General features: G+C 36.6%; 1 non-coding gene across 1 annotated transcript; it reads right to left on the bottom strand.

The window, feature by feature from the left end:
• Positions 1-4,620: 4,620 nt before the first annotated feature.
• On the bottom strand, positions 4,621-4,727 carry LOC121211716 (small nucleolar RNA R71). Its single transcript, XR_005906935.1, has one exon. It is a non-coding gene; the product is annotated as a small nucleolar RNA R71 (small nucleolar RNA).
• Positions 4,728-18,142: the final 13,415 nt, after the last annotated feature.

Here is an 18,142-nt window from a genome sequence, read left to right as displayed (position 1 = left end):
ATACATGTACGACTGTATTTTGAGCATGCTGTTAAAACTGTCATTGATTTTAAAAAGGGCTTAGGCCAGACTGTGATTGCCTTCTGTTTGTCTGTTTGCTATATATAGGATTACACACTGAGTTCTTGTAAACTCACCCTTCTTTTTTAACTGTACGGGTAATCCCCAAACATAGGTGGATCGGTGCGGCGGAGGACTTAACGGTGGCCACACGACTCATTTCATTCTATATTAGTAATTAATTATAATTATAATTTTATTTTGGGGTATTTACTGTAATAACGGCCTCTTTTGATTTTTCATGGATTATTTGGAATTTTTATTGTTTTGATTTATAACTGCTACTAGTAGGGGCAACTGAATTTTCAAAAATTAGACCTTTTAAACAAATTACACACGAATACGCAAACTACTTTTAAAGCTTTCGCGATAAGTGATGTTTTGAAAATTAATAACATTCTGAAAGTAAATAACTTTTGATAATGATTCACGTTTTGAAAATGAACGACAGATCTTAGAATCAATGAAAGGTAATAAAAAGAGGACTAATAGAAAATAGGGTTTTTCTTTAGTAACAACTTGTTTTATGAAAAACACTTCAATGTGACATCGTCAGATTCGGTCATAACTTCCAAGCTGAGTTTGGGGAGTTACACACACGGCCTGTGACACGGGTGTGTCTGATAGCCGTGTGAGGCACACGGCCTGTTCACATGGGCGTGTGACCCTTAAATGTTTAAAAATTTTCTAAGTCTCCTAAAGCTTACAAATGTTATCAGTTTAGTCTCGAACCACTTTTAAGCATGTTTTAAGGTCTCGTAGGACCTTATAAGGGACAATGTGATTCATATGAATGGATTTTGATTATGATTGCATAAATGTATTTGAATGAAATGTGTTATTTAGTAATGCCTTGTAACCCTATTCCGGCGTCGAATAAGGGTTAAGGGTGTTACAATATGTACGGAGGAAGAGTGGCAATTTAGTAATCTGTAAACAATGTGATTCGTTCATGAACCAAGTGGTAGTTTATCTACAATTATTTTCATCTAAAAATATTGGTGGTTTACCTACAATTTTTACAAACAAAATGTCAGTTTATCTACGAATCAACGATGGTTTATGCACAACCTGATTAAGAAAGTTGGATGAGTTTTGGGGAACTCATAATGTGGTGTGTAGTGGAGTTGGGCAAGACCTTTTCTGATAAACTAAAATTGCATTACCATTTATAAGCATGTGCATACAAAACTGTGAACTCTAATATATTATAGTGATGTGTTAATTTGAAAAATTGATATTGTGAATTGTGAATTGCTATACGAATATGATTATTTGAAGTATTTTTATATTGTATGCTATGTCTACAGTTCCGCACTGATTTTCTTGTGATTGGATACACACTGAGCTTTTTAAGCTCATACTCTTTGAATTTCCATTTTTACAGATAACCCACTAGATTAGGACACGGACACGACATCGAAAGGCTCGGCTCGGATAGTTTTACTTATTAAAAGTATTTTAGACTTTATATTATAATTTCTACTATTCAAGACTGTATTGTTTCATTTGAACTATGGCATGAGACTTAATTTAGGGTTTTAATTTGCATGCATGATATCTAATTCGTATTTAGGATAATGAAACATGGAATTAGAATTAATTATGCATAAAATCATTCTGATTTTACTTATTTAAAATCCAATATGAATATCACTTTTCCGCTGTCAATTTATAAATAACTTTTGAGTAATAAATAAATTAGAAATTAACTAGTTTTCAAAAGTTGCCACCATTTTAAAAAAATTGTTAACCTTAATCGATTTTTCCTAAATTGTGAGTTTTTCTAAAAATAGGCTAAGTTTTCCTCTACAATAAATAAATGTTTAAAATTATTGTTTTATAAACTTCGTTAACTTACTGGGCCATTTTGGTGGTTAATGTAATCTTTTGAATTTGGGCCTAACGTCTAGGCCGGGTTGAGGAAGTTACATTTGGTGGTATTAGAGCTAGTTTTGCAAAACTCAAACTATGAAAATTTGAATGAGTCTGCATGTTAAATAGATATAATTTGTTGGAAGTGCTACCGTAATAGATTTGTAAAAGAGTGATAGTGCAAGTTTATTTTTAGCTGATTTCATAAGTGGATTTTGTTGGACTGTATTAGCTGGAATTGACGTGTGTTTTGGTATATGTATCATTATTCTATGATCAGATCGAGATGAGATCTGATTAGATCTGAAACTTAGAAGTGTGGAGGATTAGATCTAGTGCCGTGGGACTTCCAAACAATGTGTGTGTCATAACTAAGTAACCATGTATGTTTGATATTATCTAAGTAAATTGGCATATTAACTATAACCAAACGTTGACATAAATTCCTATGGAGTAATGGTTGTATGGAATCTTTACCCTCTTCTAGAGTTGTTCGAAAGTAAGTGTCTCTAACTAAGATTTGTTAAATTGACAGAAGTGGTGTATATTGTTGTTGTATGCCTTATTTTGAATTGCATGTTTTGGTGATATTAAAGTATGTGATAAACCGTAATTTATACATATTTTCACCCCATGTTTAACGCATTTTATGGATGATTTTCCATTAGAATTGGTGAATTTAATGCTCCTAATGCTTTAATTTCATGTTTTATACTTAGGAGAGCATAAGAGAGCAAAAGGAACGAGAAACGGGCCAAAAACAGAGAATATGGGCCAAAGTACGAACTTAACACGGCCTGAACTTCCTCACACGGGCAGACCACACGGTCGTGTCAATCTGACAGAATCGAAGCACGACTCACACGAGTATAGCACATGCCCGTGCCATTCTAACAGGCTCAAACACGGCCTGAATTAATCACACACGGGCGTGTCCCTGCCGAGCCCAAGTTAAGTCAAATTCAGGAAAAGCCACTTTTGAGGGCTCATAGGCATTCCAAAGCCTATAAATACACCCTAAAAGAGGAGAAAAGGAAGGCGGAGAATAGGGAGTAAGGAATTACTCTAAGGAAGCCGATTAATCCATCTCAGAAGCCAAATTCATCATCATAACTGAAGATCTCTCCTCAATTCCCTTTCAGGAGTTTTGGGTTTTCTTTATGTTTTGTATTCTTTATTCTTCTGAGATGTTTTCTTATTTAGTTATGAACTAAAACCCCTAAATACCTAGGGGAATGAAACCTAAGACGAATCTTGTTATTATTTTCTGAATCATATAATAAATATTTAACTTGTTCTTAATTATGTATGCTTAATTCTTGTTTTGATATCCCAGGATACTGATTCAAGACATGCTCTTATTCAGAGGAGGAATAGACCCTATCTAACAGTACATTTTTCATAATTAAGCGAAGTTGACTGCGTGCCTAGAAATAGGGTGACAAGATTTTGCCAGATTAGGGTGAAACCTAATAAAGGGATCCATAGATCGAGTTAATGCAACCCTAGAGTGTTGATTAGAGAAAAGTCTCGGTTATTCAATCTAGGGATTAGACGTTATTAGTCTTGAATAGCGATAATAACATAACTTAGGGATCTCTATGGAATAAGTTGAATGAATAAATCTTCCGATTAGGAGCTACAATAACAAGTAAAGTCTAGGTGGATTTTTCCTTAGGTATTGTCTTCATTCAATCGATTTTCCCAAAAGCAATTCCCCAATTCTTTTCTCTGTCCATTCTTAGTTTAGATAATTAGTCAATTAAAACAAAACCTCTTTATTCTTAGGCTAGATCATAAAAAGACAGTCATTACTAGTACTTTTAGTTCCTTTGGATTCGACAATCCGGTCTTGCTAAAACTATACTACTGTTCGATAGGTACACTTGCCTACATCGTGATAATAGTTAGTTCAAGAACAAGTAATTATAAATATTTAAAACTTTTCACAAAATAATGCGATCAAGTTTTTGGCGCCGTTGCCAGGGAACTAAGATATTAGGAACGTTCAATTTTTATTACTTTAGCTATTTATTTTTCTTACGATTTAATTTAATTTTTTTATTATTATTTATTAATTTACTTTTTCCTTCTCTTGGCAGGTTTTTATAGTTTATGACTAGAAACCCGTCGGGACCATTACTTTTTGACGAAGAAATCGATCGTACAGTTCGTAGAAACCAAAGAGAAATAAGGAGCAGCTTAAGATACACGGAGAACGAACAAGAAAACGATACCCAAACCCCAACATAAGAGATGGCTAAAAACCAAGGCAATCAGCTACCTCCTGCAATTGCGGTTAATCAGAATCCTGCTCCACGCACTATGTATGATTATGCTAAACCTTCTTTAACAGGAACTGAATCTAGCATAGTTAGACCCGCTGTAGCTGCAAATACTTTTGAATTAAAACCTAACACTATTCAAATGATACAGCAATTTGTTCAGTTTCATGGTTTGCAGGATGAAGATCCCAACGCTCATTTAGCTAACTTCTTAGAACTATGCGATACATTTAAAATTAATGGCGTTTCTGATGATGCCATACGTCTTCAGTTGTTTCTCTTTTCATTAAGGAACAAAGCTAAACAGTGGTTGAACTTGTTACCAGGAGGGTCAATCACTACTTGGGAACAAATGACCGAAAAATTTTTACTAAAATATTTTCCGCCGGCTAAAACGGTTAAATTACGTAATGATATCTCTTCTTTTGTGCAGATGGATTTAGAAACACTCTATGATGCATGGGAGAGATACAAGGACCTTTTGATAAGGTGCCCTCACCATGGGTTACCGCTTTGGCTCCAAGTACAAACATTTCACAATGGTCTGAATCCTTCTAATCAGCAAATGGTTGACGCAGTTGCTGGCAGAACTATCAACAATAAAATACCGAAAGATGCCTATAGTTTATAGAAGAGATGTCACTGAATAACTATCAGTGGTAAGTCATGAGGACAAAGCCAACGAAAATAGCCGGCGTTTATAACGTCGATTCGGTCACCATGCTCTCTAATCAGGTATAACTCTTAAATAAAAAGATTGATGGTTTTCTTAATTCTTCACAGGTTCACCCAGTAATGCAGTGCGAAGCAAGTAGCGGTGGAACAAACCATTCAGAATACCAACCTTATGGCCACAACATGGATAACAAGCAATTAAATTATGTGGGTAATAATCCTTGACCTCAAAACAATCCATATAGTAACACTTATAATGCAGGTTAGAGGAACCACCCTAATTTCTCGTGGGGCGGTCAAGGAAATCAAAGACCACAACATCCTCCGGGCTACCAACAACCACCCTACCAACAGGAAAAGAAGCCAAATCTTGAAGAGATACTCTCAAAGTTCATATCAGTGTCAGAAACCCGTTTTTAGAACACCGAGACAGCACTTAAGAATCAACAAGTGTCGATCCAATGACTCGAAACTCAGATAGGCCAGCTTTCCAAACTAATCTCCGAACGACCACAAGGTAGTTTGCCAAGTAATACCGAACCTAACCCAAGGGAACAACTTAACGCAATTAATATTCAAGATAACGAAGGAGTCGTTGAGCCTGAACCAGAACCGAGGCAAGAAACTGTGGTAAGCAAAGGACAAGGTGAGGTAGATCAAAATACAAACAAACCAATAACTGTCGAATATAAACCTCGTGTGCCATACCCCAACGCGACAAGGAAAGACCACTCAGATGAACAATTTGGTAAATTCCTTAAAATCTTAAAAAATTACATATTTACTTACCGTTTATTGAAGCTCTATCACAGATGCCAAGTGCAATGAAATTTTTAAAGGAGCTTTTAGCAAATAAGCGAAAGTTGGACGAAGCGTCGCATGTGGAGCTAAACGTAGTTTGTTCCGCCATTCTCTAAAATAAACTACCCAACAAACTAAAAGATCCAGGGAGCTTTACTATTCCTTGCTTAATTTGTAGTTTAGATATTAATTATGCATTGGCTGATCTAGAGGCTAGTATCAATGTCATGCTTTACAAAATGTTTAAGCAACTAGGTCTCGGAAAACCCAAACAGACTAGGATGGGTATTCAATTAGCAGATAAAACTATAAGATTCCCTAGAGGTATTATTGAAGATGTGTTAGTTAAAATCGATAAATTTATATTTCCTGTTGACTTTATTACTCTAGACATAGAAGAGGATAGCAACACTCCCTTAATCTTAAGAAGGCCCTTTTTAGCAACTGCTAAAACTATCATTGATGTTGGCACAGGTGAACTCACACTCCGGGTGGGAGATGAAACAATCACCCTTCAAGCTCGCAATTCTGGCAACACATCAGGAATTGAAGGTGATCATTTAAACCATTCTACTAAACCTAACAATATGGTGCAACCTACCTTGCAGAAAATGAGTCTGAAAGAAGCACACGAGTCGTTCTCAAGAAATAGTAGAGGACTTGTTGATGAAGATCGAAGATTACAAATTGAGGAACTCGATGAATGGTGGACGCACAAACCAAAAACACCCGACAAATTGAAACTACGCCAAAACGAGCCCGATACCTCTCCAAATTAACTTAAGGTTGGTGATAAGGTCTTATTAGATGCCGCAGATCCCTACATTGTCACTACCACACCGAATGATGAAATCCCTCTTATGGTACTCAGTATTTTTCCATTCAGTACGGTGGAGGTGAGTCATCCCAAATTCGGCACTTTTAAGGTAAACAACATGCGAGTAAAACCTTATTTTGATGAGATTGATAGCATGAATGAGGAGTATAAACTTCTCAAACCACCATGACCATTCATTGGAGAGGTAAGTCGAGCTTAGACTATAAATAAGCGCTTCTTGAGAGGCAACCCGAGCACTAACAATAGTAATTTCTTTCAATTTTGGTATTTAACTCCTAACTTACTAATAGAAATCTTGAATACAAGTGTTTCTGCAGAGACACGACCAAGCACACGGGCGTGCGTAAGGCCGTGTGAAAACAGGGTAAAAGGTTTCCCCAACACGGGCTATGATTAAACACCACAGTCGTGCGATATGGCCATGGTCAAGCCTGCCAAAACAACACGGACGTGTGACACGCCCATGTGGAAGACCCGTGGTTAAAACTAAGAAACTAGCACGGGCGTGAGACACGCCCGTGTCTAACACTCGTGGTCGAACCTGTTAAATTAACACGGGTGTGGGGCTTGCATACACGGGCGTGGGAGAAGCGAACGAAGTTAGACATGGCTATGCGACACGGCCATGTTCACCAACATGCCTAAGGCACATGGGTGTGTGTTGAATTTCAGACGCGCCAAAATAGGAAAAATGCAAAACACACAGGCTGAAATTAGAGCACACGAGTGTGTCCCATGGCCGTGTGTCCCAAAATCTATAAATAGGCTATACTATTTATTATCTTCCCCACTCAAAAACCCTAACTCTAGCAGCTACAAGTCCACACAGCCTCCTTGCCACGCCCGTGCGCCACTTCTCACTCTATTTTTGACGCCCAATCTCTCTCCCTTAGCATTTGTTCACTCTTTTCACCTCTATTCTACTTATTTTTAATGTTTATCCTTAAAATAATTGTTATTTTTATCATACTATGTTCATTTTGTTCATTATTTCGTGCATTATTAGATTATTTATCATGCATTTTATGTTAATGTAGGTTGTTAGGAAAGCTTCATTCCTTTGTCATTCACATTCCATTATTATGCCCATCCTCATGCCCTTACAATGTCATGAAATTATGCTATCAAAAAGAATTTTGTTGGTTGAGTTTGGTTCATATTTTGGCTAAAATTAGTAGTTGAAGTTCATGGCTTTCCAAATTCATGTATTTACTATTATTCTTCTTTACAAATCATAGGTATACGATATCGTCTTCACGAGGAAAGAAATCCGCTGTCTCCTCTTCAAAGAAAAGGAAGGGAGCGTCATCTTCCTCGAGTCCTACCGCGGAAATTCGTCACCCTTTCCTCTAATTCCCCAACGGGCCCCAAGAAGAATTGTTTCAAATACTACGGGCCTGACCTTTAGCAGCGGGCCGTTGCATCGACTAAGCTGCTATCGAACAAGTCTAGTTGGCTAACACGATCCGGGCTCTTCTTACCACCGACCCTTGAGAGCAATTCTTTGAGATTATTGAGCCGACGTACCTCGAGCTCACAATGGAACTGTGCTCAACATTTCATCTTCAAACCGTCATGACCAACCATGATGATCCGGGCACAATCCAATTTAGACTTGGCGGTTTAGTACGCCAATTGAGCGTCCCAGAGTTTAGTGCAGCACTGGGACTTTACACGAGGAATTCTGAGAGAAGAACGATCTTGATACACTCAACCGCCACATCCATTATTCTCCTCCCAAATGTTGGAACGCCCTCGTGCCACGTTCGGCCACCTACGACCCCAGTCACACCAAGGCATCGTCCCTCCCTCCGTACCTAAGGTACCTCTATTCTATCTTATCTCACACTTTGACAGGACGGAGGGAGAGCACCGGCGTCGTCACTACCCACGACGTCTATTACTTATGGTGTATGTCCAAAGGCCATGTCATCGAACTCACCTACTTTATCGCCTTTGCCATATGCCACCAGACGGAGCGACACCGAATGGGGGTCATCTCCATTGGCCCCTACGTGACTAGGCTGGCATGACACTTCGGGCTCCGCAATACCGTGGCCCAAGAATCATCCCTCACCCTCATCGGCCAGATGTCTCCACAAGGCATCTCGAGCATGCTTAGCATGAGGATGATCAAGAGGCGCCGAGGAACCTACCCTCCCCAGTATCGTCTCGCCCAATCACTGAGGAGGAAGCCTACGAGGACATTCCTGATGACGTCCTCCTATAGCACGAGGACCCACCGACTCAGCCACCACCACCCTCTCGTGTAGTTCATGCAGCGGCTTCATATGCTGACATCTCTGAGCGCCTCACCCGATTTGAACAACAGTGTTTTCAACTATTTGACAACATTGATGTTACTCTACAGTAGATTTGTCAGCACCTCCACATCTCATCGCCAGTCCCACCTCGCGAACCATCCAGTGATGAAGATGTTTAAAAACATTTATTTATTATTTTATGTTTTTAATTTTTATTAAAACTAATTTTTATTTTTATTGTTTATTTTTTAGCAGATTTTAGAATTTTATTTTTAATTATCAATTTCGGTTTTTCTTTATGGGTAATTATTCTTCCTAATATCCCCTAAAAAGTTCTTGATTTTATCACAATTATATAGAGCTTTTAAGCTCATCATTGCATAGGAACTAAAACTCCACCGAGAAATGTTCTCCATGACTGTCATGTCCTGCTCACCTACGACCATAGCTACCACTAGAGATAATATCCTTTTGGCGCAGGACTTATGACCTAATGAACCTTTACGACCGCCGGAGTATACTCCTCCACTCTCGAACCGATTCCTCTCCAGAACTCCAGTTCGAGGAATTCATCATACAGGAAGTTTCACTTCTCTCCCTATCTTATTTTTTACACTCTAATATCTATCTATGTACATTGAGGGCAATGTACGTCTTAAGTGTGGGGGGTATTCATTTCATTATCAGAAAAATCCCTGAATGATTGCCTTGTTCTCTTGAAAAGCTTTCACATCATATTTAGGATAAATTTTAATTGATTTATGATTTTGATTGATATATCTTGAATTAAAACATAGACATTTATGCATTGATTGTTTAAACTTTAAGACATTAGATAATCAAGCATGATGAGTTGTTTTTTTTAAGAATTTAAAATTATAGGTTGTTTCCCCAAGTCTAGGTATTACTTTGAATAGGAATTCACGAGTCTAAACATCAAAAAGCCATAATTTTTATGATATTTTTGAGCCTTTTGAGCATGTATTAATCCTTTCATGCTCACTTTTATTATTACTTTGAGTGTGTCAGTAGTAAACTGTTATTCTAGAACTTGCTTGATTATGCATGTCGAGACCACACCATTTGATTTGATATGTCAAAATGATTAAGGCACTTAGGACTAACCCACTCATGCCATGAAAAGCTTACTTTCACGATTAACCCTAGTAAACCCCCTTGAGCCAACAAGTAATTTCTTGTATTACCCTTAATATTAACCTTTAACCCATTATTGTTGAAATCCCCTAAATTAATCCCTATTTTTGTCGAGATTTGAGTTGAATGGATTGCTTAGCTATGTTTTGTTCTTAATAGTTAGTCTATATTATTTAACTTGTTCTTAAAAAAAAAAACTATGTATACATATCTGTAATTTCATATTCTGAGAGAAGCTCTGTGTATGCAAATGAAGATTAACTATTTTTCTAGTTAGACAATTTTTCAATTCAATCTCGATTCTAACCCTTTCTTTTAGCTTGTGACCACACCCCCTAACCAAGCCTCATTACAACCTTCTAAAGACCTTTTGATTGATGTATCATCTTAAATTATAGTGGTGGAGATTTGATTTTCAAGCAAGCCTATGGTAATGACTTTTCATTATTGACTATTGAGTGATTAATTTATTGTCCTTAAACACGTCGAGTGATTTGAGTGAATCTTTAGTGAGGATGTGAAACTCTGTGATATTCTGAATCAGAGGTAATTACTTAGATGCGAAGAGACACCTATGTTTGCATGATTAAATACTCAACTTGGAATATTTGAAACTTTTATGTTCTTTTAGTTGAATTCTCAATGTATGATTACCTATGGATTATTCTGAGATACTATCGATAGAAATTATAAGTTGAGAAGAATTTATTTCGATTATGAGTTGAGAATTTTGCTTGAGGACAAGCAAATGCTTAAGTGTGGGGGTATTTGATAAACCGTAATTTATACATATTTTCATCCCATCTTTAACGCGTTTTATGGATGATTTTCCATTAGAAATGGTGAATTCAATGCTCCTAATGCTTTAATTTCATGTTTTATACTTAGAAGAGCATAGGAGAGCGAAAGGAATGAGAAACGGGCCAAAAACAGAGAAAATGGGCCAAAGTACGAACTTAACATGGCCTGAACTTCCTCACACGGGCAGACCACACGGCCGTGTCAATCTAGCAGAATCGAAGCATGACTCACACGGGTATAGACACGCCCATGCCATTCTAACAGGCTCGAACACGACCTGAAGTAATCGCGCACGGGCGTGTCCCTGCCGAGCCCAAGTTAACTCTAATTCAGAAAAGGCCACTTTTGAGGGCTCATAGGAATTCCAAAGCCTATAAATACACCCTAGAAGAGGAGAAAAGGGAGAAGGAGAATAGGGAGTAAGGAATTACTCCAAGGAAGCCGATTAATCCATCTTAGAAGCCAGATTCATCATCAAGACTGAAGATCTCTCCTCAACTTCCCTTCAGGAGTTTTGGGTTTTCTTTATTTTTTGTATTCTTTATTCTTCTGAGATGTTTTCTTATTTAGTTATGAACTAAAACCCCTAAATAACTAAGGGGAATGGAACCTAAGATGTAACACCCCGAACCCGAGACCGACACCGGAGTCGAACATGAGGTGTTAACAGACTTTAAACCCCTTATAAAAATATTTCTCAGACACTGCCAATCTGCGTACTAGTCGCTTTAAAAATCATATCTTGAGTTTCACAACTCGAAAATCAGTTTCGTGATTTTTTACTGAAACTAGACTCATATGCCCATCTACATATTTTTTTCTAGAATTTTTGGTCAAGCCAATTAGTACATTTTTTTAGTCAAAGTCTCCCATGTTACAGGGATCGACTACCCTGACCTTTGCGCATTACGACTTGGATATCTCCTTGTACAGGGCTCCAATACTAATGCCGTTTGTTTCTATAGAAACTAGACTCAGAGAGGAATCTATCCATATATGGTATGACTCCTAATTATCTCTGGTTAATTTGTAATGAATTTCCAACGTCGGAACAGGAAATCCAGAAACCGTTCTGGCCCTGTCTCACGAGAACCTGAATATCTCTTAACATACTATCCGTATGATTGTTTCGTTACTTTCCTATGAAATTAGATTCATCAAGGTTTGTTTACATAATTTATTCACTATTTAATTCCATTCCTTCTATTTTTAGTGATTTTCCAAATCTACCTCACTGCTGCTGTCAGCATCTGCCTTTAAGGTAGACTTTACCTATTTCATGGTTTCCATGATTCAACTAGCCCTTTTTGCATAAATAGCACAATTTATGAAAGTGATTAACCATCCCCATGGCCAATCCTTGTCAAGCATATCCACACCAAATGATTATAACAATATACTCAAACACATATAAGCCATTTTCGCATGGCTATCCAAAATTTATACAAGTCCAAAGGGTCCACGACCCACAACAAACGGGTAGTCCTATACATGCCATTTCGAAGTTCAACCAAAATTGTACCAAAAGGGGGCTTTGATAGTGTGGGCGAATTTGACCTCAAGATCCCGAGTCCGATAGCTGGAGAACCAAATCTATAAAACAGAGGAGCAATGAAACGGAGTAAGCAATTTATGCTTAGTAAGTTTTGAGCAAGGAATTCCAGCACAACAAAAGTATAGCATTCATATAGATAAACAGATAATTTCATATGCACAAATTTACGATATCGTACTTGCTTCACATTATCAACCCTTATGTACATACACAAAAGATCAACTCAGCCAAAGGCCGGTAGCTCGTTTATCAACTGAGTGAATACTTATTTGTAAGGGCTCAACTAAATTCAAGCACATACGAAACATACCTCAATGTTGGGATGTTTCGAGAGTATTAACTGGAATTTTACAGCAAGTTCATTCATTCCCAAATCACGTACCTTCGGAATTTAACCGGATATAGCTCCTCGTTCAAATGCCTTCGGGACATAGCCCGGTTATAGTAATTCGCACAAATGCCTTCGGGACTTAACCCGGATTTAGTAACTCGCACAAATGCCTTCGGGACTTAACCCGGATTTAGTAACTCGCACAAATGCCTTCGGGCTTAGCCCAGAATTAGTATCTCGCACAAATGCCTTCGGGCTTAGCCCGGAATTAGTATCTCGTACAAATGCCTTCGGATCTTAGTCCGGATATTGTCACTTAGCACAAGCCTTCGGGACTTAGCCCGGACATCATTCAAATAACCATGCACATTTAACAATAAATCATGGCCCATTCGTATTTCATTTTCGTTAGCAAAACTCAAACACAAGACATTTATCATTCTTGCAAATTCGGCTCTATAGCCACACAAAGAGCATGATTTTAATTTGCTTAAAACATGATCTAATCACATCATAATTTAAGCTCTTTTACTCAAGAACTTACCTCGGGTGTTGTCGAACGATTCCGATAGCTATTCGACCACTTTTTCCTTCCCTTTATCGGATTTAGTTCCCCTTTGCTCTTGAGCTTAATTAAACAAATAAATTGATTTAATCATTTGAGCATCGAAAAGAGGAACACAAGGCACTTAGCCCATATTTATACATTAGACATTAAAGTCACATATGTACGGAATCATGAATCAAACTCAACATTTTAGCTAATTTTTCCCCCTTGGCCGAATATGCATGTCTATTTTGGGGCCGATTTCAACACTTAATACATCTACAAGTATGGTCACTTGTATTGACTAAACACCCTTTTGTTTCAAGTTCAAAACTTGGCTAATACACACATATACACACTAGTAAAGCATCCTCTCCCTTTCCATCAATTTAACACATGCATTGCTCATTAACATGCAAAAGTTATATTCGGCCTTAGCACACAACTTGCTAGCCGATTCTTCTCCATTTAGCAACCAATGCACATATGTGCTCACTCAAAAATGCTAAAAAGGAGGTTCAAGAATCATCAAGCCACCATCACATGCATCATTAACAAGCTTCATATTTAGCATGCAATGGCATTAACACAAACTCCACCTAGGCCGAATCTTAACTCATCCTCATGCCTCATCACCACAACATCAAACATCAACCAAGAATGATGCATCCATGGCCGAGTGTCATTTCCATCACATAGCAAGATTTAGACCATAGGCTAGGTAGAACTCAAGCTAACAACTAAAACATGCATGCATCTCATGGAACATCATCAAACATACCTTAGCCTAGCTACATGCATGGCCGAACCTCTTCAACCTTTCTTCTTCCTTCCTCCTTAAAATTTTTGGCCAAGGATGAACCAAAGGATGAGCATTTTTTTTTCTTTTGTTTTTTTCTTTCTAGTTTCGGTTAAATGAAGATAAGAAAGGATGAACAAAATTTTTCTCCTTTCTTTTCTTTAGCTCACGGCAATGGGGGGGGAAACAACTACACACATTTTTTTTTGTATTCATCATACTCCTTTTCATTATTTTATGCCCATGCCCCTTATTTTATTTTTTTCCTACATACCTCACTAGGCCAACATGTTCCCAACATGTTTCCACCCATAGCATGGCCAACCACTAGCTCAAATTTTGGGTAATTTGACATGCAAACCCATCATTTTCACAACATGCATTAATAGACCATTTTAAATTAGCCTATCGTATTTTCACCATGTCTCATATCAATCCCTATTTAATAATTTCTCATGCAATTGGCAAAATTGGAGAATGAAACTTCCACATACTCATGTACACACATAATAAGCATAGAATATGGAAATCAATTATTTTTATGACTCGGTTTTGTGGTCCCGAAACCACTTCCCGACTAGGGTCAATTTTGGGCTGTCACATAAGATGAATCTTATTATTATTTTCTGAATTGTATGATAAATATTTAACTTGTTCTTAATTATGTGTTCTTAATTTTTGTTTTGATATCCCAGGATACTGATTCAAGACATGCTCTTATTTAGAGGAGGAATAGGCCCTGTCTAAGAGTACATTTTTCATAATTAAGTGGAGTTGATTGCGCGGCTAGAAATAGGGTGACAAGATTTTGTTGGATTAGGGTGAAACCTAATAAGGGGATCCATAGATCGAGTTAATGCAACCCTAGAGTGTTAATTAGAGAAAAGTCTCGGTTATTCAATCTAGGGATTAGACGTTATTAGTCTTGAATAGGGATAATAACATAACTTAGGGATCTCTACAGAACAAGTTGAATGAATAAATTGTCCAATTCGGAGCCAAAATAACAAGTAAATTCTAGGTGGATTTTTCCTTAAGTATTGTCTTCATTCAATCGATTTTCCCAAAAGCAATTCCCTAATTCTTTTCTCTGTGCATTCTTAGTTTAGATAATTAGTCAATTAAAACAAAACCTCTTTATTCTTAGGCTAGATAATAAAAAGATAGTCATTACTAGTACTTTTAGTTCCTTTGGGTTCGGCAATCTGATCTTGCTAAAACTATACTACTGTTCGATAAGTACACTTGCCTACATTGCGATAATAGTTAGTTCAAGAACGAGTAATTATAAATATTTAAAACCTATCATGAAATAACGCGACCAGTATGATATGATTGTTGTTATTTTGACCACATGTCAATACATGTTATTGTCACTTTTTTGCAACTGTTACTGATAGCATGTTAAATAAAGTTATTGTATCTAATAAATCTGAATGCATGTTAAAATCATGACTACTGTACTAATTATGTCACTGTCATTGTATGTCATATTGCATTGTATTGAGGTTGGGACGTTTATGAAAGAAGGAGGTTTATCAGTATAACTGCAACTCTAGTGGTTTAACCACATATATCTGGCAACTTGACTACAAATATTGGTGGTTTGTCCACTTATTTATGGCAATATATCTACATATCTAGTGTGTTGAGTATGACTCATATTTCAATCAAATTTGAGAGATAATCTCCTAGTTAAACTCTATTTATTTGGTTCAATCGAATTTTGATTAGCCTAGATTATTTTATTATTATTTGACTTAGGCATTTAGCCTATAAATAGGCTCTTTTACAATATTAGAAAGTACACCTATTTAAAGATTAGAACTCATAACATTTTTGGAGAATTCTGTATTTATGTTTTGAGGATTCTTTTTTTTCAGGTTTTAGGGTTTAGTTATTATATCTATCTTTTGTACTCTTTATTCTTTTGCCATTATAGTAAAATTATTTTTTCCCGTAGTTTTTATTCTCTTTAGAGGGATTTTTCCATGTTAATTTGTGTGTTTAATTTTTCAATTTCTTTCGCTATTTTTTTACTTGTTTATTGCTTAATCGAGTTGATCCCCAATAAGTGGTATCAGAGCTAGTTTAATTTTCGTAGATCAACTCATTCAGATATGGCAGCAACAAGGTTTGACATTTAGAAGTTTGAATGTGTCACAAATTTCAATTTGTGGCAAGTTCGTATTATGCTAATTCTAGTTCAGCCCGGCCTGAAAAAGGTCGTTACTGGGAAAAAGCCTGAGAATCTAAATAAGATAGAATGGGAAAAGCTTAATGAAAAGGCCTTGTCTGCATTCCAGTTGTGCCTCGTGAATAGGGTATTACATGAGGTATTGATGGAGAAAACCTCATCCACCTTATAGAAAAGGGAGACCCTAGTTTGTGACAGAGACAAACTCTCGTTTGAGGATGTGAAGGGTCATTTGTTGAGTAAAGACAAACTCAACAATTTAGTTAGGATAGTAAGGCAGATAGACAATCTTCCCTTTTGGTAACATTAAAGAAGCGAGGCAAAAGGTGTGTCTATTGTAAGAAGTTAGGTCATGTCAAAGTAGATTATTATAAGCTACGAAATAAAATGGCTGCTGAGAGTAACGAGGAAGATGTAGCTGGTGCTAATTTGGCCAATGAAAGCTGTGATGGTTTCTTATTAGTTTGAACAAGTGATAGCTCCAAGCTTACATCCGATATATCCTAGATTCGAGATGTCCTTTCTATATTTGTCCCAATAGAGAATGGTTCTCCACATACAGTTTGGTTGAAGGTGGAGTTGTGCACATGGGAAACGATCATCCAGTAAGGTAATCTGTAGTAGTTCTGTTAAAATTAAGATGCACGATGGGACGATGAGGATACTCTCAGATGTCAGGTATGTACCTGATTTATGAAAGAATCTCATCTCCTTGAGTATTTTAGACTTGAAATGCTGCAGAATCAACATTGAGTCTAGTAGCATTAAGGTGTCTCGAGGGAATCTTGTTTGTTAAAAGGTAAAAGGACCGAAAATATTTATATTATGGAAGGTTCTATAGTGATCGGTGAAACTGGACGTCCCTCGTTCGTTGTAGAGTCAAAGTCAACTTGTTTGGAGCAGAGGCAACTTAATGATATGAGGGAGAAAGGTATGACTGTTTCATTGAAGAGAGGTTTTCTTTTGGATGCATGTTTTGAAAAGTTAGGGTACTATGTTCGTGAAAATCAGACCCGAGTTAGTTTTGATTTAGTAGTTCACAAGTCGAAGGCTAGAAGTCTTCCAGCTTCTAAACATAGATTCGACTCAGTTAATTCCCTACATAGTTCAAGATAGTTTCGTGGTGGGCTTTGGCAAAGATGGCATTGTGAAAATACAAGTAAATGTGGAGATTTGTTGAGTATGATTTATATTTCAATCAAATTTGAAAGATAATCTCCCAGTTAAAACTCTATTTATTTGTTTCAGTCGAACTCTGATTAGTCTAGATTATTTTATTATTATTTGACCTATGAATTCAGCTTATTAATAGGCTCTTTTACAACCTTAAAAAAAATAACCATTAAAAGATTAGAACTCATTACTTTTTTGGAAAATTTTGTGTTTACGTTTTGGAGGTTCTTTGTTTTCAGGTTTTGAGGTTTAGTTTTTATCTCCATCTTTTGTGCTCTTTGATCTTTTCCATTTTAATAAAATTATCTTTGCCTGTAGTTTTTTATCCTCTTTAGAGGAGTTTTTTCACATTAAATTTGTGTGTTTAATTTCTCAATTTATTCCGCTATTTTTTACTTGTTCATTTCTTAATTGAGTTGATTAACAATTTGATGGGTGTGGAAACCAACAAAAATAATTTCCTACTAAAAAATATAAAATTTTCTATATATTAGTGAGCAGGGTCAGATCCAAAGAGACAGATGATAATTTTATTCCTTTAGTGAAAACAACTAAAATAAAAATAAGAGAGGGGGATTTTAAAATTAAAGACTAAAGTTAAAGTTAAAATTAAAATTAAAACTACGAAATAGGAATAAAAAAATAAAATTTAAAAAAGAATCATTATATTGAAAGCCTAATCAAAGGTAAAATTTCAGTTTTGATTAATGGGTTTCATCATCAATGCAAAGATAAATTTCAATATTCTATGATAAATTGGTTATAGATATTGACGAATGCCTAGCA

Source organism: Gossypium hirsutum, chromosome A12 (assembly GCF_007990345.1).
Source record: "Gossypium hirsutum isolate 1008001.06 chromosome A12, Gossypium_hirsutum_v2.1, whole genome shotgun sequence".
NCBI lineage: Eukaryota > Viridiplantae > Streptophyta > Magnoliopsida > Malvales > Malvaceae > Gossypium > Gossypium hirsutum.
The sequence above is the reverse complement of the archived record's forward strand: the minus strand, read 5'-3'. Positions and strand labels throughout refer to the sequence as shown.